The sequence below is a fragment of the Chelonia mydas genome, chromosome 11, assembly GCF_015237465.2.
Source record: "Chelonia mydas isolate rCheMyd1 chromosome 11, rCheMyd1.pri.v2, whole genome shotgun sequence".
Taxonomy (NCBI): domain Eukaryota; kingdom Metazoa; phylum Chordata; order Testudines; family Cheloniidae; genus Chelonia; species Chelonia mydas.
In genome coordinates this window covers 28,922,375-28,949,864 of record NC_051251.2, presented here as the reverse complement: position 1 = coordinate 28,949,864, position 27,490 = coordinate 28,922,375, and the positions used below count along the sequence as shown (strand labels likewise).

Sequence of the window (27,490 nt, the reverse complement as noted above, 5' to 3'; positions counted from 1 at the left end):
TGATGGCAGGATTAATTTTATTTCATAGGTGCAATTAAAAAATAACACTAAGTCTTCTTAATATATTCAAGCAGGCTTCAAGTACTTTTCAAATATGCTTTCTCAAGCAAATTTGTCGATCAAGAATAGTTTAACCTTCAAGCACAAGATTAACAGCTCATCCCTTCAATGACCTGTTTGGCGCATGCAAGGATAACAAAGTGACATGAAGCATGCCCCAAAAGAATAAAAATGCAACTTTTCCAGCACTCTGCCTACAGACATATTTCATCATCTGTCACAACAGATAGGCTTCCTTTGGAAGTGAAAACAACCCACTCAAGGGCTTATTACAAGTGCTGAAATCTTTGGTGGACTGCAGAAGATAAATGAGTGGGGGAGGCAGTAGCCAGTGGATTTCAAAACAGGATTTAGTGATTCAGAAAAGGCTTCAGACAGGGAATATTGCTGAGGTATGTGAATGTTCAAATGATGCCAGGGCTCAGTAACACATTTGACATGTTGACATTTATTTTTATTTAGAACTTTCATGTGCATATTTAAGTTGTGACAACTGTAGCTTGGGTGTAAGTAAATATTAATGAAATCCAAGTTTGAGGTACACTACAGGTTTTTTAATTTACAGGTTTTTTTTACTCTATCTCCTACTGCCCAATTACCTTGTTATTTCTATTGACAAAAATCTGATTGTATCATAGCCAGCTACACAGAAAGTAGAAGAACTCGACTCTTTTTGGTCTTTGGTACCACTGGATATAGACCACTAGCCCCTCCAAAAAAACCAGGTCCCTCAACCTAGCAAACCTTCAACCAAACAAGTCCTCAGTGTAGATGTAAGAATGAATGCTAAGGAGGCAGGCTGCCTACCTCACACAAAGGCAATTTCAAGTTTCTTTCCTCAATGAAATACAAAGAGATAGTAGTGCAGATAACTGAAGAGCTTCTTGGGTAAGTAATTGGCAAGAATGCATTGGACAGTGAGGAGATATTTTGTTTGTTGGGAAATCTTCAAACCGTTACACAAGAATGATAATTAGGGCTACAATTTTGTCATGGAGGTCACTAAAGTCATGGATTCTGTGACTTCCAGAGACCTCCATGACTTGAGCCTGCAGCGCCTGGGAGCTGCAGGGTCCCCCCGTCGCCCGTGGTGGCTGGGAGCCGCCACAGGCTGCTGAGGTGCCCCAGTGGGACTGCAGGGGCTGCCCGCAGCTGGGAGCTACAGGTGGTGGGGATGCTCCCAGCTGGGCCCCAGGGGTGGTGTGGGGACCCCGCAGCTCCCCATTTTGTCATGCATATTTTTAGTAAAAGTCATGGATAAGTTCATGGAAGCCCGTGACCTATCCATGACTTTTACTAAAAATATGCGTGACAAAGTCTTAGCCTTAATGATAATTGAATAATAGTGTATAAACTAGCCAAGGAACACAATTCATCAGGATCTCGTGTTTAACTTTCCTGCTTTTCTTCTTCCATACTGTGCACCCTTTCTTCTATAATGCCTACACAACAATATTGCTGTTTTTGGATTAAAGCACTGTCCTATTTGACAGTCTTCCATATTATTGCTTTCAACAGGTTAACTCATTTAGTTACCACAGTCAGTAAGTGATTGAGTTTCTTCCATTATATTAAATGAGTTAAATTAAATATTAAATTATTACAGTGAGTTTGTTTTTTTTGATAAAAGAAATATGAAAGGCTGTGCACCCTACATTCTTAAAAAAAGAGTTGAGTTATGTAGAATTGTGGGATTGGGTCATTTGGATCCAAAAATGTTCAAAAAACATTCAAAAAGGGAAAAAATGTCAGTCTCAAATTTGATTTTTAGGTTTGAGAATTAGTTCTCTGAAGAAACCATTAAAATCAGTGTTGTATTATTTTTTAAAAAAAATAAAATAAAAAAACCCTCAGACTTTTTCAAAAAGAGAAAGAGCTGGGAATATCACTTCATCCTTATGTGATCTATTTATAGATTGTGACACTCACGATCTTGGCCAATACTACTCCCAGGGAACTGCAACTAAATGTCACTTTAGATGTCCCTTTTGGGGATCAGACGCAAAGGGTGATGCATAATACACATTAACTAGTGGGTTACATACTTCCTCTGGAGAGAGGAAACACCCTGAGCATCTAAGAGCCACGGATTTGCACTAGACAAATCCCCACTTATATGATGGGTGCCTTTCTTGGCCAACACACAAGGGATTGAACCAGGGACTTCCAGAGTTAAAACCATGTAAAATGAATCTCACCCATCCTGTGCCTCCAGGTAATTTGAAGGAAAAATTCCAAATATATGGGGAGACTGAGAAAACATTTGTCTGGCTGGATAATTTTTTTTTTTCCAAATAGACTGTTCTGGAAGTTAGTAATTTCCGCCTTTGGGATGTAGTCTATGTGGAAAGGGCAGGGTAGTTTAAGGTGCATGATACATTTGGCTCTGTAATCTCTTATGTATGTTGCACATTTAGGGGCAGACTCACACCCTTCCTTCCCCCTCCCCCAACATCTAAAAGACACATTGACCAGTAAACCATTCCACTTTGCTAAACAGAGTTTCATTTATCCTCTCAAAATAAATAAAATAATAAAATAAACAAAATAAACGTTGAAATAAATTTGGAAATAAGTATAGACTAGAATTGAAATGTGTAAAGTATATAAATTAAATAGATAGTGGATCATATATATCTAGAAATTTTACTACTGACTGCTTGCTTTTCTATGTTTCTATTTTCCCAATTGCCTCTCTATCAGTACAAGCACTGTATCTATCCATACACAGCTTATGCATTATGCAGTTCCTAATTATCATGGATTTATTTTTTATTCCAAAACAAATGTGAGTCATAAAAATCAATCTTTCCTGTCTCATTCTCAAAGGAATTGCATGAAAACTGGTTTAGGCTTCAGTAGTACTGCTTCCAAAACAAGTCCCAGAATTAAATACAGCTAAATATGAAAGTTTAAATATACAGGGATAAATCATCAGATTACAATCTGCACTGAGTAAGGGGTGGCACAAAGCTGCACTAATCCAGATGCAGATCAGGGATGCAATTGTGATCCAGAGTGCCTCTTACATAAAGGATGGAAGCTGCGACAAAGTTCCAAGCAGTTTCATTCTATTTTGTAAATTTCATATTTTGATGTAGAAAGAAAAGTTTCAAAATCATGCTTAATTTTTCTGAGATACACCAGTAGCAGATTATATCCCCTGCAATGCCATCCCAGCAGTATTGGCTCACACCGTGGGAATGGAACCAAGGCATTGCATATTCCATAACCATACCCACCACCTGCATATCAACGGAAATACCAGCTCCAAAGAGATTGTTGTCCTTCCCCAGGATAGCAACATAGCAGATCCTATACCATACAGAGGAGTCAGGATTCCCTTAACATTCTATGTGGGTACATAGGGCAAGAGACGGTTTTGCCCATAATCTATCCCTCTGTGTGCAAAAATTGATTTAATACATTGAAACTTAAAAACATAGAAATTGGCAGCTCTCTTCTACAGCAAACGGAACTTACAAAAACAAAAACTGCATGGAGCTTCTCCGTTCAACTAAGCATGAAACTGATGGATTGTTAACATTAAACCATATATACACAGACAATGCTGAAGCCAAAAAGAAAGCAGATTCTGGGATTTAGTTCCAAAATCTTGCCCTGTGCTACATGAATTGGCTGACGACAGCTGTGAGGGCAGAAACGAGCCAGGATTTCCTCAGAGTACTCATACTGGACCTGATCCACAGCCTGAAATCAATGGGTATGTTGCCATTGCCTTTCATGAGCTTTCAGTCAGGCTTGCCTGGAGGATGGTTCCCAGCTAACACATCTGGCAACACCTCATGGGTTTGCTTATACAACACTCAAGTCAACAGGCATTTTGCCACCGATTTCAATGCGAACAAGACATTCTCATAGTGCTGTGGCCTGCACAGTTTCAAGTTGGTAAACTACCCTACCCCTCAGACCTTTGTAAAAGTTGTGTGACAATGAACTTTAACGGGAAAAGAGACTGAACTCTTTCAGTGTGGTCTATGCAATGAATAGTGACAGAAAGATCTGACATTGAAGGAATCAGGAAAAGTTTATTGAGCTCCTACTATACTGCTCTGTTGCTCCCTACTTTGGCACTCAGAAAAAGTCAGCAGATGAGCAAACTCAGTAGACAGAGGGCTAAGAAGTAGCTACATAAGGACACAGATTCATTACAGTTATACACATATGCTGCAAATCGACAGCATGCACTATGGAGCGTGCATGTTGATTCTTCACTGGAGCAGAAGCAAGAGGTGCTTCAGAACGTACTTTTCTTGGCCCTCTTAACCATTCTGCTGTGGGAGAGAGCGTATGGATGGATGCACACATTTATTAATTAGAATCATAGTAAGCCCATGATAGCCCAGAAGTCAGTGCTCAAAGCATGGTGCCAGAGTGTGCACCTGCCTGATATTTGGCTAGCGCTCCCCTCTTGATGGTGATGGTGTCATGGTTCTGCTTCTCCACAGATTCTCCATTGTTGGGGCAAAGTTAGCGTAGTAGTTTTATGGAATCATGAGTTACTGAAACAGTGGTGGACCTAATATTGAAAAGCAGGAACTGCAATTTGATACTAATCCTCAATGACAACATCATGGTTGATGTGGACTCCAGAGGCTATACTAAGATAACCTCACAGCATGCTAGTGCTGTAGGATCAGGGTTATGAACACTGCCTTTACACAGAGAATGATATAAATTACTGTTTTGCTAAGCCATTTCGAAGAACATAAAGCCCAATTCCTTGTCATTTAGATTGTAGTCCAACACCAAATGTGCTAGGTGCTTTCTAAGACCCAGCACCTGCCACCAAAGAGTTAGCTGGTAACAAATGCAGGTGACACAATACCTCATATCAAACAAGGCTCAGAGCAGTTCGATTCACTGGAACCCACTTACAGCAGGGTAGTTTTGGTCAGGAATAATTTCTACATGGCTGTTATTCGGACCCAAACTGAAGGAAGGTGGTCCACACTAATAGGAATTGTGGAGGAGATGGCCCATGAGGCTATTGATCTACTGCTGTGGCTTAGATGATGAATAGCTCTACAGCCCCTGCATTAAACTGTGACTCATTTTTGCTTCATTACTAATGAAGTTTCGCTATAATTCAGTTCACAGAATTATTTGTATTGCTTATTCACTTTACTTTTCACCATTCAGATATACTTTTAAATATAGCAGATGCCGTTACGTTATTCTCTATTCCAAACCATTTTGGCCTGAGCAATCAAAATAGATCTGTGGCCCGCTTCAAGTTTCCCTTCCTCTCAGTACGACCAGCAATAGCCATCTTATTAGCTAAGGCATTTTTGTCATAAACAGCCATAAGAATATCAGTTAGCAATCTCCATCTTGACTCCAGAAATAAGCTGAAAAACATTTCAAGCAAAACAAAAAAAACTATTAGAAATTATAGTACAGGTACCAGTCTTGTATCCCATTCCTGTTCTATCATCTGCTACGTACTTCAGACTCTAAGAGTCATTAGAAGCACCAAAATATCCTTTATGTAATACAATACTTTATACTTCAATGCATCTGAGTCTGCATGTTAAGGTGACCTGCTAATAGCTTGCTACTTGGAGTTTTTTTTCAGCATCCTGGGCTGATAATTCTCTGTTACATCTCCACAATAAATCCAGGAATAGGAAAGGAAACCAGTATTGCATTCCATGGAGCACACAGAATTTCTTACCATCAACTCTGCACAGAATCAAATAAACAAAAGGGTCAACCACAGCCAAACATACTCATATGTTGTTTATGACACATTCTTTTTGCTGCTCACAGCCTCTAATCTTAAATCCAGAACATAAAGACTTCTAGTTTTCATTACATGCTATGTCAAAATCCTGCACAAGTCAAACATCATTAATTTGAATAATTCACTTCACAATATTTCTCTGTGCTAGCATTTCATATTGTATAGTTCTGAAAAACCTGTAGCTGCTGTTCAATAATCTAGTTAAATGCACTAGTAATCACTGCAGCCTCTCTTGTAAATATATACATTTTTCAGTGCTTCTACTACAAGTGCTGTCTAGAGATATGCCAAACTGCTTTGGGTTTCCTGTTGGCAGTTTCAAGCTAGACAGCTTGAGGGGTATAAGAAAGACAGTCTTGGATGCTGGAGGGGAGGAATTAAATTGGTGGCTGGGTCTGACTGACAGAGAAATAATTCCATGAAGCAAGCAGCAGGTGAAAAAAATCACCTTAGGACAGCTATAAACCTATTTAAAGAATAATGATTGCAAACTTTTGGTGCAAGGGTCTGAGAAGAAGCATCTAGTGTCTCGTTAATGTGCCAAGTGATGACCCACAGATAAGGAAAGTGAGAGTTTATTCCTCCATCTACACACACACACGTTCATACTGATGCATTTCAGTATTTGCATTCTATGAAATCAGGCCAACTACAGAAGGTCTAACCAGTTATCTTCCTTCTAATGTGGTAGTTTCAGTGTAAATCTTGTAAGAGGTATTTTACCTAATATTATAGTCATGGCTCTGATCTAACTTAGCTAAATGGAACACCCAGTAAAATGTGACAATCAATGTACCTCTAAGAAAAAACCTCACCATGAATGTCAGCGATTTATAGGTGCAGTGCACGAACACTCTGGCTGCCTCCCAAGCACCACCCCTCCCAGACCTGAGGTCACCCTGCCTCAGTTTCCTCACTTCTCAGGGCTCTCGGTGAAGCCCACAGCACACAACTCCTGGGGGCTGGATTCATTAACGTAAAATAACTCCCAAAATAGAGTTCTCAAAAACTCCCATCCTTACCCAATCTATACTTTCAGTCCCTTCCCACAGGGGGTCTCCCAAGCATCCCTGCTTGCAGCCCTTTTCCCTGCAGGCTCAGCATTCCCTGCTGGAGTCTTATCAGTGTCAGTGCATTCCCCCTCTTCTCTACAGCTTCCGGATACTCTTTATAGGGGAATCAGTTCCTCTGTACCAGCTGCTTCTACTAATTAAACCCCACACACTATCCCAGGTCTGGTCGGCTCAAGACCTCTGGCCCTTATAGGGACAGAACAGCCAATTAAACAGTGATTGTTTTAATTTTAAAACAAAGGTCATAACGTGTGGGGTCAAGTACTGAAGGGATCTAAGACCTTATTTTTGTAAAGTATTTAGCAATATCAGTGAATGTGCGTGTGCATACACAAACACCATAGTAATTGCATGTGTAAATAATGTAGTATTTGTAAGCACAGATGAGGATCAAATCAAGGACAAAATATACACTGTGGTAAGCTGCTTTAGCTATGAGTCTCCAGATTTTCCCATGGTTGGGAGATGCTGATCTATGAAGTGTCAAGAGCATTGATCAGCTAGAAGCTGTTTGTACAAGCTCGCACAAGTTAAATGATTACATCACTTTTAAAGTAAAATGTTTCTACTGGTATAACTTTTATTTGTTTTGTTCATGAAAACAGCTCTGACAAAATACACTCCCACAAATCTAGATTTTGATGAAAACTCCAAGTCAAACTAAATATTAGACTAGTTTGAAGCAGTTCAGTAATCTGTTTTTAGTTGTTCAGCAGTAAATTTTAAGAGAGGAAGTCACAGATAATTGAGCTGAATATTCAAATTTTTCTCAAAAGGATAAAGACACCCAAAAGATCAAACTTTTCCTCAAGAGGATAAAGACACTTCTCCATTACTGGACTTCCTATTTCCCCATATGATTTCTAAACAGAGAATGAACACTATCTCTTATCACAGGAGCACACTGAAAAGGGAAATATTGAAATTTTTTATGACCACTGGCAGACTTTGTACATGCTTTAATTATCTAATATAAGTACTTTAAGACAGTGCAATGAAATACGAGATCTCTGACATGTGGTACTCAGGGCAGCTCTGCATTGAAAAATCATAATATGAAAACTTAAATAGTCTCTGTACCATAATACATGCAATATCTAAATTGCCGTGCCTTAAATAATCGTGAATGAGAAAGATCTAAACATATCATACCAATTACATTGTCACTCATTTTGTAGTAATTGTAATTATCTTTTTTCTCTTGTACATATAAAATTTTGTTATTGGAAGAGAATATTTAAACAATGACAGATTATAAAATAAATTGTTCATAGTAACTCAGATCAAACAGTAATAGTTGTCTTATTTGATATCTTTTTATATGTGGCAACTAATCATATGCATGCATTTTCATTGCCATGGGGCTGCTTGAAGCACCAGTGAAGCACTTCTGCAGTTGGAAGAAAAAATTGCCCTCTTCCTCTAGCTCCCAATTGTATCCCTAATAGACGGAGGACAGGTTAACTGGTGCAACATTCAGAACACAGTAGGAATTATTTTTTCACGTGACTTGATTGTCACCAGCATAGATATTAAGTTTCTCAATAGCAGCCCACAGAGTAAACGTGGAAAAGGAGGCAAGGCATTAGCCAACTGTCATGGGGTCCACTCACCACACATGGTGCCTCCTCCTGGTGGCTCTGGGGATTAGCTCTTGTCAGGTGTTGCACCCTCCTCTGGCAGAGATCTCTATCCATTCTCTCTTTCACCCTACAGCCCCTCATTTCCAAAGCTGCAGCTTCCCGTTCATGGCTTGTCCCTCCAGCCAGGTCACTAAGTTCCTCCCCTTCCAGTGGTATCAAAGTCCTTCCACTTTGAACAGCTGGTGTCTCCAACACCCTATGCCATTTTCCAGTGGCTGGCAGGGGAACCCAGGCCTGCCCTCTATAGTAATGTCCAGCCCAAGGATCCTATAACTCGCAGTCAAGGTCTGTACAGTCCTACCCCTTGCTGCAGTTTTCCTTGGCTTCTTCCTTCCTACCTACCTAGCTTCCTCCTCTTTTAGGGTTTGCCAGCCTAATCTCTTTCCTCCCAGGGAGTGACTGCAAACTACTTCTTATAGCCCCTTCCTGCTTGCAGCTCCTGGGCTTTTATACAGGCCACTCCTGGTCCTGCCCATCTGAGCACATTTCCAATTAGTCACCTGCTCCCTGTCTCCTTCAGGTGGAGCCTGGGCAGTTAATTGGCCTGCCTAGCCACCTTAACCCTCCAGTCATGTGTGGGGTGAACACCCCATCACATTGGTCCACACGAAAACAGGAGTCTAGGAGAAAAAGTAACCAAATGCAAAGGGTAAGAGTAAAACACTCATCCGGTACACTGAAGCCCAATGACACGTCAGCAAAAATAAATGGTAAAAGAAGAGATTATATGGAGAAACACCAGATACAACTATTTTATACTCATGAACTAGGTGAGAGGTCCGGACAAGCTGAGATCAGTGTGCAGGATGACATCCCTGAAGGAGATGATCTGGAAAACTAAGAAATTACAAGAGTGAGTGTGGGTATGTGTAGAAATGTGGGATTGGGTGAAGAAAGAAGGCTAATTACCATACTAACTGCTGGTGGTGTGTAAACAAAGCTCTCCTGTCCCAAACCAAAACTATTACGGTCAGACGGGAGCAAACATCCTTCCAGATTTTCTATCACTCTCCAAGTGAAAGGAACGGTAGGAAGACTTGAATTCCCTCTACAGAAGGTGCACTATTCTAGGCCCTTTTCCAAGCTTTGGACATCTACTGCAGAAGTAAGGAACTGGGAAACTGGTACTGAGGACAAACAGATCCCTTTGGTGAAAAAAAAAGTGTTTGATTCATCACCACACTACTGGGCGTTAACTCCTACTACTGGAGAGCCATTATGGAGAATATACAATTCTGCCCAAATTTAACAGCAAATAGTACTTTCCTAAGAGGAATTTCAGATTTTCTCTAGAGTTCCTACATTTAGCAATTCATTCTTAAGACATCATCAGCGCCCTACAAACAATCCAGTATACATTTTGTCATTTGTGCTGTATGTTTCTATATCCATTGTACTCCTATAATATAGGTAAATTATGGAATCTGGAACAGAACTTCTTTAGCCTGTTGCTCAGAATGTTTCTGCTGCTCCCAGAATGAAAAACCTACTTCTAAAAAGTGGACCATTCCCTTTAAAAATTGCATTATTTGCAAGATTTTTAATCATTCCTCATTTACAGCTGTTTCAATAACACTGAATCATATTAAAATATACTATTCCATATTGTAAATGATAATTAAAACACAACAGTTCCATAGTAAATTAACTACTTCTGAATTAAATTTTCAAGACATAATACAATTCACCATTTTAAAAAGGGACTAGAAGAACATGGAGGGACAAAACTGAAAGGGAAAAATTCTCAGCATGATGAATGGAGATCCCAACTTACAACTCCTATTAATCATAGAATCATAGAATATCAGGGTTGGAAGGGATCTCAGGAGGTCATCTAGTCCAACCCCCTGCTCAAAGCAGAACCGATCCCCAACTAAATCGTCCCAGCCAGGGCTTTGTCAAGCCTGACCTTAAAAACTTCTAGGGAAGGAGATTCCACCACCTCCCTAGGTAACCCATTCCAGTGTTTCACCACCCGCCTAGTGAGAAAGTTTTTCCTAATATCCAACCTAAATCTCCCCCACTGCAACTTGAGACCATTACTCCTTGTTCTGTCATCTGCTACCACTGAGAACAGCCTAGAGCCATCCTCTTTGGAACCCCCTTTCAGGTAGTTGAAAGCAGCTATCAAATCCCGCCTCATTCTTCTCTTCCACAGACTAAACATCCCCAGTTCCCTCAGCCTCTCCTCATAAGTCATGTGTTCCAGTCCACTAATCATTTTTGTTGCCCTCCGCTGGACTCTTTCCAATTTTTCCACATCCTTCTTGTAGTGTGGGGCCCAAAACTGGACACTCTACTCCAGATGAGGCCTCACCAATGTCGAATAGAGGGGAACGATCACGTCCCTCGATCTGCTGGCAATGCCCCTACTTATACATCCCAAAATGCCATTGGCCTTCTTGGCAACAAGGGCACATTGTTGACTCATATCCAGCTTCTCGTCCATTGTAACCCCTAGGTCCTTTTCTGCAGAACTGCTGCCGAGCCATTCGGTCCCTAGTCTGTAGCAGTGCGTTGGATTCTTCCGTCCTAAGTGCAGGACTCTGCACTTGTCCTTGTTGAACCTCATCAGATTTCTTTTGGCCTAATCCTCCAATTTGTCTAGGTCCCTCTGTATGCTATCCCTACCATCAAGCGTATCTACCACTCCTCCCAGTTTAGTGTCATCTGCAAACTTGCTGAGGGTGCAATCCACACCATCCTCCAAATCATTTATGAAGATATTGAACAAAACCGGCTGCCAACTAGACATGGAGCCATTGATCACTACCCGTTGAGCCCGACAATCTAGCCAGCTTTCTATCCACCTTATAGTGCATTCATCCAGCCCATACTTCTTTAACTTACTGGCAAGAATACTGTGGGAGACCGTGTCAAAAGCTTTGCTAAAGTCAAGGAACAACACGTCCACTGCTTTCCCTTCATCCACAGAGCCAGTTATCTCGTCATAGAAGGCAATTAGATTAGTCAGGCATGACTTGCCCTTGGTGAATCCATGATGACTGTTCCTGATCACTTTCCTCTCCTCTAAGTGCTTCAGAATTGATTCCTTGAGGACCTGCTCCATGATTTTTCCAGGGACTGAGGTGAGGCTGACTGGCCTGTAGTTCCCAGGATCCTCCTTCTTCCCTTTTTTAAAGATGGGCACTACATTAGCCTTTTTCCAGTCATCTGGGACCGCCCCCGATCGCCATGAGTTTTCAAAGATAATGGCCAATGCCTCTGCAATCACATCCGCCAACTCCTTTAGCACTCTCGGATGCAACGCATCCGGCCCCATGGACTTGTGCTCGTCCAGATTTTCTAAATAGTCCCGAACCACTTCTTTCTCCACAGAAGGCTGGTCACCTCCTCCCCATGCTATGCTGCCCAGTGCAGCAGTCTGGGAGCTGATCTTGTTCGTGAAGACAGAGGCAAAAAAAGCATTGAGTACATTAGCTTTTTCCACATCCTCTGTCACTAGGTTGCCTCCCTCATTCAGTAAGGGGCCCACACCTTCCTTGACTTTCTTCTTGTTGCCAACATACCTGAAGAAAACCTTCCTGTTACTCTTAACATCTCTTGTTAGCTGCAACTCCAGGTGTGATTTGGCCTTCCTGATTTCACTCCTACATGCCCGAGCAATATTTTTATACTCATCCCTGGTCATTTGTCCAATCTTCCACTTCTTGTAGGCTTCTTTTTCGTATTTAAGAGCAGCAAGGATTTCACTGTTAAGCCAAGCTGGTCGCCTGCCATATTTACTATTCTTTCTACACATCGAGATGGTTTGTCCCTATAACCTCAATAAGGATTCTTTAAAATACAGCCAGCTCTCCTGGACTCCTTTCGCCCTCATGTTATTCTCCCAGGGGATCCTGCCCATCAGTTCCCGGAGGGAGTCAAAGTCTGCTTTTCTGAAGTCCAGGGTCTGTATTCTGCTGCTTTCCTTTCTTCCTTGTGTTAGGATCCTGAACTCAACCATTTCATGGTCACTGCCTCCCAGGTTCCCATCCACTTTTGCTTCCCCTACTAATTCTTCCCGGTTTGTGAGCAGCAGGTCAAGAAGAGCTCCGCCCCAGTTGATTCCTCCAGCACCTGCACCAGGAAATTGTCCCCGACATTTTCCAAAAACTTCCTGGATTGCCTGTGCACCGCTGTATTGCTCTCCCAGCAGATATCAGGGTGACTGAAGTCTCCCATGAGAAAAGGGCCTGCGATCTAGTAACTTCTGCGAGTTGCCGGAAGAAAGCCTCGTCCACTTCATCCCCCTGGTCTGGTGGTCTATAGCAGACTCCCACCACGACATCACCCTTGTTGCTCACACTTCTAAACTTAATCCAGAGACTCTCAGGTTTTTCTGCAGTTTCATACTTGAGTTCTGAGCAGTCATACTGCTCCCTTACATACAGTGCAACTCCCCCACCTGTTCTGGCCTTCCTGTCCTTCCTGAACAGCTTATATCCATCCATGACAGTACTCCAGTCATGTGAGTTATCCCACCAAGTCTCTGTTATTCCAGTCACCTCATAATTCCTTGACTGTGCCAGGACTTCCAGTTCTCCCTGCTTGTTTCCCAGGCTTTGTGCATTTTATTAATAGAAACCCTTATAAAGGATGAAAATGTATTTCAGGGCAGGGGCTGAGGATCTGGCCCACTGGCTCCTCCTGTTTTCTTCACACTGATGCACAGTCCAGATATCATTCTGCCCAAATTTAAAATCCTTTCTCCCATGCATTTCTTACTTAATGCCATGGCCTAGAACAGTGGTTCTCAAACTAGGGCTGCCGCTTGTTCAGGGAAAGCCCCTGGTGGGCCGGGCCTGTTTGTTTACCTGCCACGTCTGCAGGTGCGGCCGATCGCGGCTCCCACTGGGGGCTGCGGGAAGCAGTGCAGGCCGAGGGATGTGCTGGCCGCCCTTCCTGCAGCCCCCATTGGCCTGAAGTGGCGAACCACGGCCAGTGGGAGCCACAATCGGCCAAACATGCAAACGCGGCAGGTAAACAAACCGGCCCGGCCTGCCAGGGCTTTCCCTGAACAAGCGGCAGCCCTAGTTTGAGAACCACTGGCCTAGAATATTCTGTAGCCATTAAAACCAACCCTGCTACTTATTTCAGAGGAAAAGAGATTATCCCCGAATAAATCAGTTTATTTATGAATAGTGGAATTACTTATTTTCTGAACTGCCATTTGAATCAACACCCCGTGGATCCACAGAAAGTTGCATATTGAGCATTACACATTATCCCATGTGATATTTGATACAAGATTCATTGTGTAATTACATTAAGTTTAGCAGCACAAATCAGTAACTTGTTCATAGAAACTACGTTCTTTGGTCTAGGCTTGAGAAAATGTTATTTGAGTTAAGGTTTCTCCTTTTTAGGAGAGCCTTTGTAGTACAGCAGAATGAATAACTCTTATCCGGTAACTTATTCAAGAATTTTCACCTCTGTCCTTGTTTGTAAGCTTCCTGCAAAAAATGGCAAAATTCTGAAATATATTAATTATAATTTTTTCATATTTTTTCAGAGAATAAGTCTGGTCTGAAGTTTAAGTCATAAACAATTCACTGCAAAAGTCGCATTGTATTATTACTTCAGTATATAAGTCATCTGTGGGTCTAAAGGCTGAAGCTTTAAAAACGGTATTGAATGAAGTCAGAGATGGTATTGGATGATGTATGTAATGACAAGCCAGCACTATCACCAATTTCAGCTTGTATACTATGAAATTGGCTTTTGTCGAAAATTTGAGAATTCAAGTTAACTTTCAGTCTTCTGCAATTTCTCACCCCAGTAAAGCTTGTTTCTTAGAATATTCACAGAAAGTGAACACAAAACAGGGTCTGAATACAGAGAAAGTGAATTCATTCCAAAATTGGAATGGATATTCTCAGAAAAGTTTTTGCAGCAGTCACTCAGCCCTACATCATATTACAGGGCATTCTCTGGCCACAGAGATATAGGGTAAGATTCTAAAACCTGCCTAAGGGACTTGAACATCCAATTCTGATTAATCTCAGCATCCAAATCTGGTAGCTTTGAAAGGTAGGTAGCTTTGAAAATCTCAGACATTAATTTTAAGCGCACAAAACAATGGCTCCATTCATACCCTATACATCCATATACAGAAGGGGTTCTCTTCTCATAGATCATCCTCCTAATGCTGTGGCATGTTCCCCACTCCACTCAGCTATGCAGAAGCACCTCACAGGATTCTAGTTAACTCGATCTGATGTAGACAGGGAGCCAGTGGTGCTCTACCAGCATCTTCCCAAATCATATGGGGGAAGTTGGCATAATCTATGCCATTTATCATCCACAGTTTAGACCACCACCTCCCTTAAGGAGATCACCAGGAACACAAAGCCAGGTGACCTGGACAACAATGCAGAGTCAAGAGAGAGGCATGTGTGTGGAAGCCCTTGTTTCTGCTGTATCTCTAAAATCTGTGCCAAGGAATGTCTTGGGGAATCCATGAGTTTGGATGTAAAACCTGCAGCTTCTTCAGCGGGAGGGGTTAAGGATGGGAAAATCCTGCCAAAAAAACAGAGGGCATTGTGCAAACTGCAACTTGTGGAGTTTCCACTGCCCATCACAGGCCATTCTAGGGTATGTGCAGTGCTTTGTTAGTGACAAAAGAACACAGAAAGCATGAGGATTTCCATCTCATTCAGTAAAGGGCAGCTGTAATATTCACCTGTCACATAGGCTATTGATATATTCTACTCAGGGAACTGGTTGAGGATCTTTAATAATTTTTAACTTAATTATTGGAGTGGTATGCATTAAATTTGGCACTAGTTATTGTAAAACCAATATGCCTAACTTCTGAATAAATACGGCAGTTAATTAAATTTTAATGCAATATAATGGCCATTTTGCCCAATGCAACCATCGTTCAGTTTTTTTTATTTTATTTTATTTTATTTTTAAGGAAAGCTGCTGTAGCTGTTTTTACCATACCAAGAAAAGGCCTAACTTTTAACGTCTGGGGGCATAGACTATTATGACTGCTTGTAAATAAAGCTTATTTCTAAAACTACTGCTACTTTGTAACTTACTGGGTTTCTATACAATCCAGTGAGTTACTAAGCCTAAGGAGATATTGCAGAGGAAGAAAAGGAAAGTGACAGATCTCAGATATCAAATTGTACAGGTTTTAAAAGTTGTACATTCTGTTAAAATGTACTTTTTATACCTAAGTGCTTATTTTTATATCAACAAGGACAACTCCAGGCCTGAGTAACTATTATAATACCACAAATATATTTCCACTGTTTGTACCCAGCACAAACATGATCAGTTACTTTGTATATGTTATAATCATTAACAGCTACTCCTGTTGAAATTAAAAATCAAAATTTTAAGCAGGTTCTTTATAAAAGCAGCCATGGAACACAACCAAGTAGAGCTACATCAAAATGTATAACTCTGTATCCTAATGTTCTTCAGAAGGACCTTATTTTTCTATGAATGTATATGTTCTTTTGCTTGTGTAAAAAGTGGCAGTCCCTGATTGCCATTGGTGTAGATGGATTGCTGGAGGTAAAGTTATTTAAAATGCTATTATACTCCCCTTTTCCTGAACCTCAGCTTAACTCTTGCTGAAAAGGATAGGCGAAAAGTGCGTCTTTTCTGGACATTTTGGAAAGCATTACAGAGTTAAACCTTCAGGGCTGCTGTGTGCAGAAAGCTGAATACAGGTAGATGTTAACAACAGCTTTCACTTAGCTTTAAAGAGAGTGTGCTATCAAAGCATATTGAATAAATATTTAACACAAAAAAGTTGTAAACATTATTTGGAAAACATGAATAACTTCTTTAAACAAATGCTATTAAATAGTAACACTATTGGTGTTTCTTATACACACTTCCATCACTCTGCTACATATATTTCAGTGTAAGGCTTCAACATATTGTTTGCACTTCTGTTCTTTAGCAAGCATATATAAACAAACACATTCCACGTATTTTGTATTAATATATAAGAATAAGATTAATGCAAAATATGTTATCGACCAGGAAAGCTGAAAGCAAAAAGAATGTGCTTTTATACAGTGATTTACATACATGTTATGAAAATTACACATAGAAGAACATAAATTGTTGGGCAAAAGTCAACATGGTTTCAGTAAAGGGAAATCATGTCTTACTAATCTATTAGACTTCTTTGAAGGGGTCAACAAACATGTGGACAAGGTGGATCCAGTGGACATAGTGTAGTTAGATTTCCAGAAAGCCTTTGACAAGGTCCCCCACAAAAGGTTCTTATGTAAATTAAGTTGTCATGGGATAAGAAGGAAGATCCTTTCATGGATTGAGAACTGGTTAAAAGACAGGGAACAAAGGGTTAGGAATAAATGGTAAATTTTCAGAATGGAGAGGGGTAAATAGTGGTGTTCCCCAAAGGTCAGTCCTAGGACCAATCCTATTCAACTTATTCATAAATGATCCGGAGAAAGGGGTAAATAGTGAGATGGCAAAGTTTGCAGCTGATACTAAAGTGCTCAAGATAGTTAAGACCAAAGCTGACTGTGAAGAACTTCAAAAAGATCTCACAAAACTAAGTGATTGGTCAACAAAATGGCAAATGAAATCTCATGTGGATAAATGTAAAGTAATGCACATGGGAAAAATTAACCTCAACTATACATACAGTATGATGGGGGCTAATTTAGCTACAACTAATCAGGAGAAAGATCTTGGAGTCATCGTGGATAGTTCTCTGAAGACGTCCACGCAGTGTGCAGTGGCAGTCAAAAAAGCAAATGGGATGTTAGGAATCGTTTAAAAAAGGGATAGAGAATAAGACGGAGAATATCTTATTGCCCTTATATAAATCCATGGTACACCCACATCTTGAATATTGCGTACAGATGTGGTCCCCTCATCTCAAAAAAGATATACTGGCATTAGGAGAAGTTCAGAAAAGGGCAACTAAAATGATTAGGGGGTTGGAACAGCTCCCAGATGAGGAGAGATTAAAGAGGCTAGGACTTTTCAGCTTGGAAAAGAGGAAACTAAGGGGGGATATGATAGAGGTATATAAAATCATGAGTGCTGTGGAGAAAGTGAATAAGGAAAAGTTACTTACTTGTTCCCATAATATAAGAACTAGGGGTCACCGAATGAAATTAATGGGTAGCAGTTTTAAAACAAATAAAAGGAAGTTCTTCTTCACTCAGCACACAACCTGTGGAATGCCTTGCCTGAGGAGGTTGTGAAGGCTAGGACTAGAACAGGGTTTAAAAGAGAACTAGATAAATTCATGGAGGTTAGGTCCATTAATGACTATTAACCAGGATGGGTAGGGAATGGTGTCCCTAGCCTCTGTTTGTCAGAGGGTGGAGATGGACGGCAGGAGAGAGATCACTTGATCATTACCTGTTAGGTTCACCCCCTCTGGGGCACCTGGCATTGGCCACTATCAGCAGACAGGATAGTGGGTTAGATGGACCTTTGGTCTGACCCAGTATGGCCATTCTTATATACTTATATTTCCCTTTGATCTTCTTTCAGAGATGATTTCTTAGTCTCTCTCTAAATGTGGCCATAATATGTAATGTGGATTCCTGGATATTTCAAAGCTTAAGAAGATGGAAACAACGCCTCTGTTCTTTTCCAGATTCTTCAGAGCCTTCTCAGTAAACAAAAGTCTGGGGATCCTTACAGCTAAACAGCATTCCAGTTCTTAGGTTAACAGCTGACTGGACTCCTCATTTTCTGGTGTAGCCTGTATCCCAAGTGCTACAAGTATTGGGATCAATATATAAAATATCCCTTTCCCTAGATTTCTATAAGGCTCTTACTCTATACGGTACTATATTTACCCCACAAACCTAAATCAGGTTAGGATTTACAAACTCTCACCTGACTGAACTCTGCCCCCTGCTCTCTTTAACTAAAACAGAATCCCAATTTAAAGCAGTTAGTTTATAGCAAAGCATAGTTTTCATAGTCCCTGTCGCCTCTGGGGGTGACAAATGCTCCCCCTTACAGTTCTCCCTCTAGGTACATGCGCTATGGTTGACTATAAATTAGTTTTATAGACTAATAAATTAGACAACCCTAGTAAGTAAAGCTGAAGTAATACTCACTTGTATTCAGAATGGTATAGATATTGGGATGCAGCCCTCACAGCAGACACATATCTTGGTCCTGCATTAATCACCCACTGAGTCCACAGGATTGTATTTGTCTCCAACTCCCATAGTTCTAGTCTTTCCTTTCTGAACTCTAATTGTCTCCACTCGCAGATTATGAAAATGAGCAAGGCCTGTAAGACTGCTTACCCTTATTGGAAACTTTCTAAACAGTTTCAAAAACAACTATTGAGCATGTCCAGGTTCTGCCACACCATGAGTCCATCTAGGTCCTTCAAGATGAATTGCCCTGCCCTGCTCTCTGCACATGTGTAGGGAATAAAGGGTTCAAACAAAATAATCCATGTCTCCTCCCCATTGCTTCTCTCCCTTTCTTTGGTCTTACAAATCAATTGCTGCTGTACAAAGCATGTGGGTTACACTTGTAATATAGTAAATGACTTCCTGCATTCCCAACGTGGGAGTACATCAAAATCATTCAGGATGCCAGATCTAACTCCATTAGGGAGGGTGTAGCAGCTAATTTGACTACTGAGGACCTGATGATTCTATTTCCCCTAGCTCCAATTGACCTGGAACTCTCTTCATCCTTCTCTCTTTACTTGGGCACAGAGGAGAAGATTTGGGCCATACCATGTTCAAAAGTCAAATCGGAAAATTCATGAAGCTTTACTGAGCTGATCTTAAAAATGATTTTATTGTGACTCTAAAGGCTGAAGCTTCAACAATCCTAGCATGTGGTATCATTAAATGATGTCAGAAGGACTTCTATACCCAGAAAGCGTCACTGAGTTTTCATCTTGAATTAACATCCAATTCATATCTATTTAAAACAAAAAGAATTCAACATTTTCAAAGAAAATAATACAATGATCTGAGATATTAACAGGTGCTTAAGTTACAAATGTTATATGTATAACAAGATTTTTTGAAAATTTATCGAATCAAATACTTATTTTCCGTCATATAAATGATGCTCTTACTTTGTATAACATTCAGGGATCTAGGGTGCCTTTGTGATCTATAAAAACAACGAGAAATCCTTGTGGCACTAAATAATAAAGAAAACAAAATCAAACCTATGTAGCCTTTATCCTAAGGATGGGCAGAAAGGAAGAAGGGATATAATATTTCTGAGTTTAAACTGGAATTACAGAGGCTTCTTAATTGCAAAATGTGAGGTAAATTCAGGGTTTGGGCAAAGACTAGGCATGTGCCCAGAAAGAAAAGGCACCCCAAACCTTGCACCCCAAAAATCTCGGTGGTTCACAGTCCACGTCTTGACCTCCTTGGCTAAAGCTGCATAGAGGACATTCTGGGCTGCATCCTGTGTTCAAAGTGCATGGCCAATTTGTTGTATAGTGTTCCCAAGCCCCTAGCAGTAATAATCTATGCAGGGTCTAGAATGTAGCAGACACGGCAATGCTGATCATGAGACCACATTGACACTAGTTTTGGATTGTGTGACAAAGTTCCTCCTCTACCTTGGTGGGTCTTGCACTTATTGGCGGATTTGCTCACCTTGGAGCTTCACGGCAGCCCTCAGTGTGGCCGTTTTTGTGAACCCACAGTCTAGGTCAGCTTCTCCTGTGTCTGACCAGGAGTTGGGATGTTTGGGGGGGAACCCGGGCCCACCCTCTACTCCGGGTTCCAGCCCAGGGCCCTGTGGAATGCAGCTGTCTAGAGTGCCTCCTGGAACAGCTGTGTGACAGCTACAACTCCCTGGGCTACTTCCCCATGGCCTCCTCCCAACACCTTCTTTATCCTCACCATAGGACCTTCCTCCTGGTGTCTGATAATGCTTGTACTCCTCAGTCCTCCAATAGTACGCGTTCTCACTTTCAGTTCCTAGTGCCTCTTGCTCCCAGCTCCTCACACGAGCACCACAAACTGAAGTGAGCTCCTTTTTAAACCCAGGTGCCCTGATTAGCCTGCCTTAATTGATTCTAGCAGCTTCTTGACTTGCTGCAGGTGTTCTAATCAGCTTGTCTTAATTGTTTCCAGAAGGTTCCTGATTATTCTGGAACCTTCCCTGTTACCTAACCCGGGGAAAGGGACCTACTTAACCTGGGGCTAATATATCTGCCTTCTAGATCCCAATAGCATCATTCTCCTGTAGCCATCTGGCCTGACCCTGTCACAATTGTTAACATCCACCTGTGACCAAGGTGAAAGTGTTGGCTCCTAATTTGTATGCAGTACCTATATTCAAAGATAAAACTTCAAAAGATGGACTTTCTAAACCACTGTGTTTTATTCAAGGTTTTTTCAGTACTGTACGCAAGACACTGTCCTACAGCAATTCCTGTCTTTTTTCTGTTGCTTAGAAGTCTTTACTGTTTCCCTTCTTTCCCTAAATTGGTATCTGTGCCTCCTGTCCATGCATGTTTTCTATATACACAAAAGGCAAAGTGCCCAAATAAGCAGCATCCTGGTCAACTAAGATCTCTGAGGCAGGGAAATAAGCAATCAAAGAGTCATACAGCATGATCCTCAGCTAACAAACTGGCATGAAATCAGTGGAGCTACACCAATTTACCTGAGGCTCTGGCCCAAGGTCTGTAAAGGAGGTTATCCATTTGGTCACATTAGAACTGAAAACATAAGAATCTTTGTATTTGATCTTGAGGTATTATTTTATATATTGTGTATACATTTGATCAGAACTTGTTACAGTACAATGTACAAAATATATAGGTTTTACTGCCCAGTAAAACCAATCATATGGTTCTAGTTTGTGACAAGCCATAATGCAGGAGAGCAAGGAGATAAACAGATTTATTCTTTTGTACTGTGTAAGGTTTATTACATCAATCACAAAGTTATTGCCATTAAAAAAGAAGCATTTATCTTTTAAGGTATTGCCTTTATCATGATAAGTTATTAAATGTACTGAAGTATCTTCTAGGACAGGGATTCTTACACTGGGGGGGGGGGATCGTGACCCTTTAGGGTGTCATGGGGTTATTATGTGGACGTCATGAATACATGCAGAAAATAGAGAGAAACGGCAATAAAATATATAATGTAAATCTAGCAGTTTAGAAAATAACACAGCTTTCTGTCCCAATGTAGTGTATTTACTTCAAAAAGTATTGTAAACATATGAAGTGATCGCTGTTCCTAAACAAAATATATATTTGTACTATCACCACTTTAAGAAAATTGGACTCTGGGGATTGTATCGTACATGCAGGTTTGTTGTCTTGAGACTAAAAGGGTGGGACAGAGGGCTTGATTGTTCAGCAGCTGAAGAGCTGCATTAAACTGCAGACCAATCAGAACACTGAGATCGGCAAAAAATAGTAATGTATCATTTGACAATCATGCAGGCAGGGGCAGCACTAGCAGGACTTGCGGGAGCTATAGCCACCCCAAAATTTGTCTTTGCCTCTCCATTGCCACCCCTCCCAGCACAAAGATCAAATGTTACTTCTGCAGTTCTGCGCTACAGCTGGCAGCAGTATGGGTTTTTTTACCCTAAGAAAAGAATGTTTAGGAGCATCCCTTAAACTCATGAAAAATGGGAAAGAACACACGGCATGAGTAAACCAACTGTGCATTCAGACTAGCATATTCTAAAAGCGGTCTACAGAGAAAACAGAAATCTTGGTCTCCCTCTGTAGTAGAAAGTGTGCCTTTGAAAGGGTACAGCTACTACTGTGGAAGAAGAAGAAGAAGAATGGCAGACATGGCCCAGTACTCCTATTCTTCACCATGCTAGTGTTGGACCAGGGGATTATGTGAGGGATGAAACAAAACCTAAGCAGCCCACCTGGATTGACCACATTTTGTTTCTTGGAATCCACACTGCAAAAACATAAAATGGGGGAGAAACACTAACTGCTTCCAACTGGCCTTTAAAACATCAAGCACCAGAGATGAAATTATGACAGGATGCAAGAAAAGACATTTCAAGTAAATTAAAAATGGATTTTACCCACAGCAAATTTGTCTTATACTGACAGTTTCTAACTGGATCCACAGATACTGGTCAGATGTCTGTCCAAGGGTTTAAATCTTTCAAAAGAATACATCAATACAGTTAGACTTCTATCCTTTTAGTGGTTACAGAAGTGACGCATTTAGCCAATTAAACTGAAGCTTAAGGCTTTCAGAGGAAATACACTGAGTCATTTAGTTTCTCTAGGTAGCCGCCCTACTTTAGCTTTCTCATGGGAATGCACTTATTTGGTCTCCAAATCAAATCCTACATCGAAAAACAAACTGCTTCACAAATGGGCTAGCTAACTAGTCTCTTTCTATATGCTTTGCCATACGTGTCTCTGTACATCCAATCACTTCAGGAAAACACAATGTGGGGCACTGCATAACTGATTCCATTTGCTCAGGGCATCGTGCCTATATAACAGGCCCCAGAGTCAAGACTCCAGGATTCCATTCCCAACTGACTGAGATCTTAGAATCATAGAATCATAGAATATCAGGGCTGGAAGGGACCCCAGAAGGTCATCTAGTCCAACCCCCTGCTCAAAGCAGGACCAAGTCCCAGTTAAATCATCCCAGCCAGGGCTTTGTCAAGCCTGACCTTAAAAACCTCTAAGGAAGGAGATTCTACCACCTCCCTAGGTAACGCATTCCAGTGTTTCACCACCCTCTTAGTGAAAAAGTTCTTCCTAATATCCAATCTAAACCTCCCCCATTGCAACTTGAGACCATTACTCCTCGTTCTGTCATCTGCTACCATTGAGAACAGTCTAGAGCCATCCTCTTTGGAACCCCCTTTCAGGTAGTTGAAAGCAGCTATCAAATCCCCCCTCATTCTTCTCTTCTGCAGACTAAACAATCCCAGCTCCCTCAGCCTCTCCTCATAAGTCATGTGCTCTAGACCCCTAATCATTTTTGTTGCCCTTGGCTGGACTCTTTCCAATTTATCCACATCCTTCTTGTAGTGTGGGGCCCAAAACTGGACACAGTACTCCAGATGAGGCCTCACCAGTGTCGAATAGAGGGGAACGATCACGTCCCTCGATCTGCTCGCTATGCCCCTACTTATACATCCCAAAATGCCATTGGCCTTCTTGGCAACAAGGGCACACTGCTGACTCATATCCAGCTTCTCGTCCACTGTCACCCCTAGGTCCTTTTCCGCAGAACTGCTGCCTAGCCATTCGGTCCCTAGTCTGTAGCGGTGCATTGGATTCTTCCATCCTAAGTGCAGGACCCTGCACTTATCCTTATTGAACCTCATCAGATTTCTTTTGGCCCAATCCTCCAATTTGTCTAGGTCCTTCTGTATCCTATCCCTCCCCTCCAGCGTATCTACCACTCCTCCCAGTTTAGTATCATCCGCAAATTTGCTCAGAGTGCAATCCACACCATCCTCCAGATCATTTATGAAGATATTGAACAAAACGGGCCCCAGGACCGACCCCTGGGGCACTCCACTTGACACCGGCTGCCAACTAGACATGGAGCCATTGATCACTACCCGTTGTGCCCGACAATCTAGCCAGCTTTCTACCCACCTTATAGTGCATTCATCCAGCCCATACGTCCTTAACTTGCTGACAAGAATGCTGTGGGAGACCGTGTCAAAAGCTTTGCTAAAGTCAAGAAACAATACATCCACTGCTTTCCCTTCATCCACAGAACCAGTAATCTCATCATAAAAGGCGATTAGATTAGTCAGGCATGACCTTCCCTTGGTGAATCCATGCTGACTGTTCCTGATCACTTTCCTCTCCTCTAAGTGCTTCAGGATTGATTCTTTGAGGACCTGCTCCATGATTTTTCCAGGGACTGAGGTGAGGCTGACTGGCCTGTAGTTCCCAGGATCCTCCTTCTTCCCTTTTTTAAAGATGGGCACTACATTAGCCTTTTTCCAGTCATCCGGGACTTCCCCCGTTCGCCACGAGTTTTCAAAGATAATGGCCAAGGGCTCTGCAATCACAGCCGCCAATTCCTTCAGCACTCTCGGATGCAATTCGTCCGGCCCCATGGACTTGTGCACGTCCAGCTTTTCTAAATAGTCCCTAACCACCTCTATCTCTACAGAGGGCTGGCCATCTCTTCCCCATTTTGTGATTCCCAGCACAGCAGTCTGGGAGCTGACCTTGTTAGTGAAAACAGAGGCAAAAAAAGCATTGAGTACATTAGCTTTTTCCACATCCTCTGTCACTAGGTTGCCTCCCTCATTCAGTAAGGGGCCCACACTTTCCTTGGCTTTCTTCTTGTTGCCAACATACCTGAAGAAACCCTTCTTGTTACTCTTGACATCTCTTGCTAGCTGCAGCTCCAGGTGCGATTTGGCCCTCCTGATATCTTTCCTACATGCCCGAGCAATATTTTTATACTCTTCCCTGGTCATATGTCCAACCTTCCACTCCTTGTAAGCTTCTTTTTTATGTTTAAGATCCGCTAGGATTTCACCATTAAGCCAAGCTGGTCGCCTGCCATATTTACTATTCTTTCGACTCATCGGGATGGTTTGTCCCTGTAACCTCAACAGGGATTCCTTGAAATACAGCCAGCTCTCCTGGACTCCCTTCCCCTTCATGTTAGTCCCCCAGGGGATCCTGGCCATCTGTTCCCTGAGGGAGTCAAAGTCTGCTTTCCTGAAGTCCAGGGTCCGTATCCTGCTGCTTACCTTTCTTCCCTGCGTCAGGATCCTGAACTCAACCAACTCATGGTCACTGCCTCCCAGATTCCCATCCACTTTTGCTTCCCCCACTAATTCTACCCGGTTTGTGAGCAGCAGGTCAAGAAAAGCGCCCCCCCTAGTTGGCTCCCCTAGCACTTGCACCAGGAAATTGTCCCCTACGCTTTCCAAAAACTTCCTGGATTGTCTATGCACCGCTGTATTGCTCTCCCAGCAGATATCAGGAAAATTAAAGTCACCCATGAGAATCAGGGCATGCGATCTAGTAGCTTCCGTGAGTTGCCTGAAGAAAGCCTCATCCACCTCATCCCCCTGGTCCGGTGGTCTATAGCAGACTCCCACCACTACATCACTCTTGTTGCACACACTTCTAAACTTAATCCAGAGACACTCAGGTTTTTCCACGGTTTCGTACCGGAGCTCTGAGCAGTCATACTGCTCCCTTACATACAGTGCTATTCCCCCACCTTTTCTGCCCTTGATCTTGGGATCATTGCTTAAATTATCCGTACCTTATATTATCCACTTGTGAACTAGCTGTCAAACCTATGTCACAGAAGCACTGTGGGGCTTGAATTATTGTTCTTTGTAAAATAAAGGCACAAAGTATTATTCAAATATTACATAACCAAACTAATTCTTGGTCACATGATTCAGGTATCTAAAATGGACCTTGGATTAGTTTTGAAATATACAGCACAAAGCAGACATTAAAATCTTTAGTAAAGCATGTATCAGTTCATTAGAGCCAGGAGAGAATAAATTTCTTAAAAATATATTTCATTGTTCTGTCTAGTAGTTCAATTTACCACTTAAAAGTTTTCATTTTCTTGCAGAAATTAAAGCGGAGTCAAACCTACAGAATATATAGACTTTACAAGAGTCAATTTCTCAGTTCTAAGCAGGTGTACTAAAATATTTAGTTTACTGCATATAGCAACACTCTCCAAGCTATTTAAACTCATAAATATTAAGAATCATAATTAGGAGCTTCATATGTAGAAATTAGTGCCCTCTAGGTTAAATTACTCAGGCTATAAAACAAAAGATTTTGAAACCTCATCTTAATGCAAACTTCTCTTCCATGCCCACAGCATCAGTCCTTGATTAAACCAGAATCTCTCAGGCTCAAGCCCCTAGCTCACAGCCAGCATTTAAAAAATACTTTGTACTTCTTGCCTTTTTTCAAAGATTCTTACTTCACCTTGTGCTACAAAAGATTAAAAATCAATTGTCTGAAGTCCATGCCTATGTTAGTGTCATCTCCATAAACCTCAATGCTAGTTCCATTTAAGGATTCTCTATGCCAAAGGTTTCTGTATCATGAAATATATTCCATATGTGGATACAGTTACACAGGGGAGCAATAACAGTATAGAATAGTTTTCTGGAACTGGTGTTTGCACTGTGTCTTTGTTAAGACTGAATCTGCAGGTATTGGATGCTTGGGTAATAGCACAGAAACAGTAAAAATATCTGAGTCTTGGAAATACTAGTAAATATTTTAAATGAATCACTTTGAATAAGGAATGTGTAAGAAAAAAAAATGTGTGTCTCTCTCTCTCCTTTCTGAGGCACCTAAATGCTTTTTTGTTAACTCTCTATATATCCAACTCCAAATATTTTTCATATATTATATCAAAGTTCTCAAGAGTTATGAAATTATTTTGTCCAAATTCAGCTGCTCAGTGTCCCTGGATTTAAACATAAAAAACAGGATTCCTCCGTCTGTATACACTGCAAAACATCAAAAAACAAATACACGCACCTTACGTTAATGCAAAACAAAGTTTACATTTTTTAACATAAAGGCCTGGATTCCCTATTTCAATGTGATCTCTTTACTCTCCTCTAGAAAGCCAGTGGAAATGTCCCCTGAGGGATATTCTGACATTATGCCACTCCTGTGCCCTCTCACCAGCTCTAGATAAGGGCTCTAAAAGGCAACTGCATCTAGGGTGACCAGCTGTCCTGATTTTATAGGGACAGTCCCAATTTTGGGGTCTTTTTCTTATATAGGCTCCTATTACCCCCACCCACATCCCAATTTTTCACACTTGCTCTCTGCAAAAAGAAAAGGAGTACTTGTGGCACCTTAGAGTCTTCTTTTCTTTTTGTGGATACAGACTAACACGGCTGCTACTCTGAAACTTGCTCTCTGATCACCCTAACTGCATCTGAGCCTAAATTAGAGCAGCCATGAGCTTATACTTTCCTGATGCTTTAAAGTTAAT

The 27,490-nt window shown here is 41.4% G+C and overlaps 1 protein-coding gene across 3 annotated transcripts in view; it reads right to left on the bottom strand.

Annotated features, from left to right (window-relative positions):
• Nucleotides 1-27,490, bottom strand: part of GALNT13 (polypeptide N-acetylgalactosaminyltransferase 13) — a 331,481-nt gene that overhangs the window by 226,148 nt on the left and 77,843 nt on the right. The gene's annotated exons all lie outside the window — the stretch shown is intronic.